At 49.1% G+C, this 2,136-nt stretch overlaps 2 non-coding genes and 1 pseudogene across 2 annotated transcripts; 1 reads left to right on the top strand and 2 right to left on the bottom strand.

Annotated features, from left to right (window-relative positions):
* The first annotated feature begins 508 nt into the window (after positions 1-508).
* On the top strand, positions 509-627 carry LOC136278747 (5S ribosomal RNA). The gene has a single exon (XR_010716517.1). It is a non-coding gene; the product is annotated as a 5S ribosomal RNA (ribosomal RNA).
* Positions 628-1,614: 987 nt separating this feature from the next.
* LOC136278772 (U1 spliceosomal RNA) lies at positions 1,615-1,778 on the bottom strand. Its single transcript, XR_010716541.1, has one exon. It is a non-coding gene; the product is annotated as a U1 spliceosomal RNA (small nuclear RNA).
* A 232-nt stretch (positions 1,779-2,010) lies between these two features.
* On the bottom strand, positions 2,011-2,136 carry LOC136278728 (U2 spliceosomal RNA; annotated as a pseudogene).

Genomic DNA, 2,136 nt, shown 5'->3' with positions numbered 1-2,136 from the left:
GATGCCGAAGCATGCCCTGGGTGAGGGGGTGGTCGAGGGATCCTTCCCACGGTTTATGGTGGATAGTAGCAGGTCGCCCCCACAAGCCCTTGCGAGTCCCGCAGACGGTCCCAGAGGCTGACCCGTTTGGTATCTCCTCACTGTAAGATTTTAAAGCCAGATACACGCACCTACGGAGCTAAAACATTGTATAATAGGTTTTTAGGACACGTTATGTCTCTTGGGACCCCTCCCTCCCCTCCCTAGGGAATAGTGCTTCAAATCGATGCTCCTCAATGTGTTAACTGGGTTGAGGAAAATACATTAGGGTTAGGTAACGACTTCGGGGTTAGGGTAACCATTTCTTAGGGTTAGGGTAACAATTTCTTAGGGTTAGAGTATCGATTTCTTAGGGTTAGAGTAACGAAACTAGGGCTTTAGAATTTCAAATTCGCCTACACTCAGGGATGTGGCCGCTTTACAGCCTGAACCTGGCCGATAACAAGCAGAATTTCGACCCCATTTCCTCGTCTACGACCATACCACAGGGAAAGCACCGGTTCTCGTCCGATCACCGAAGTTAAGCCCTGTCGGGCGGGGTTAGTACTTGGATGGGTGACCGCCTGGGAATACCCCGTGTTGTAGGCTTCAATTTTTTGTCTTGCGAACATCTCTAAACGTTTTATCCCAATAAATAGCTCTCCATACACCACAATTTCACATAGAGAGCCGTAGGTGAGTGAGGAACAAAATCAAAGCAAAAAACGAGGGGGGGAAACACCTTTTTGTCAAAAATCGGCCAGCTAATGGCGAAAACTCTAGTGCGATCGACTTTTCTTACAGAGCGCGCGCGAGCGAGTGAGCACGCGCGAGATGAACAGTTTATGATGTCAAATTCTACTTCTGTGATATCAAATCATTCCAAATAACGAACGAAAAAATGAATAGGAAAAAAACGCACACTTCTGAGACGCAGTTTTAAGCCATCGTGACGTGGCAAAACACTCGCACACTTCCAAGAGGAGGCGCGCGAAAAACGGCACTGAAAGTCGACAATGGTTGGATTCAGACTGCAAACGAATCGGGAAAAAGGTTCGATACTTTTACTACTCTGCTAGTTTGTTTCCTTCCCTCGTTCATTCGTTCACTCGCTTCGCTTGCTCGCACAAAGGATACACTAACGATAGCAATAGCATTTCTAAAAGCGGCTCCAGTGACAATAAAACCGCTCAAAAGGTTCAAAGTGTACTCACGGTCCAAGTCGAATGCCCTTCTATGCTCGCTCGCTCGGTCGATCGGCCGTTTGGTTTCCTTTCATTTCCTTTCCCTTCGCGCGCATAGCACAGCACGGCACGGCACGCACAACCTGCAAATACAAACGAACAGGACTTTACACACAATAGAGCAGACAGGCCTTGAACAAAAACAGCCAGCAAAGTTACGCACCGCCCCGAAACTCACCTTGTTTCCTTCCTCCAGTCTCTCCAATGCACTTCTACCCCTCCAAACGTGCCAACACCTTGGCCAGTTGTGCGTCCTTTGCTTTCTTTGCAAGTCTACCGGTCCACTGCAAAAGCAAAAATACCCTCGATAGTCAGTAAGAGGGCCATATAGACATAGTTTGGATGACTTTTGCGGGGACGAGCGCGAACGCAGGTCCCCACTACCAGAAATTATACGCTCGAGTTACCCACATTTGGGGTAATCGCAAGGGTCAACCCAGTCGAAGTGCAATGAAAGGGCCTCGCCTTGAGAGGACTGCCTCCTTGATCACAGTACCTCCCGCGTCAGGTAAGTATGCTTTTTCAGCGTCTGCCCTCGGTGAAAAAATCCACTTACCCCTAGGTCCTTGTGGTAGTGCTTTGCGCACTTCAGAAAACGTAGGCCAGCGGCCGTTCCTGCCATTGTCTGTTGTCTGAATTATCATCCCTCTTTCACCTCTTCCCCCTCTAAGGGCGGGCGGGGCTCCTGTAAACATAAAAGAATGCTATACCGTTGACTTTGTTTTGGATTGAATGTGTCTTCCCCAGAGGGAAGTGGGCCGCACTCGGAGGTAGTGCTATACCGAGGCAACCCGTGGCTGGGACGAGGCAAGCCTCTTTTCCACAGCCCAGTTCCAAAAATCAGTTTAATATATGAGCTGCTCAATGAGCAGCG

Source organism: Pocillopora verrucosa, unplaced genomic scaffold (genome assembly GCF_036669915.1).
Source record: "Pocillopora verrucosa isolate sample1 unplaced genomic scaffold, ASM3666991v2 scaffold_48, whole genome shotgun sequence".
NCBI classification, from domain to species: domain Eukaryota; kingdom Metazoa; phylum Cnidaria; class Anthozoa; order Scleractinia; family Pocilloporidae; genus Pocillopora; species Pocillopora verrucosa.
This window is presented reverse-complemented; position numbering and strand designations above follow the sequence as displayed.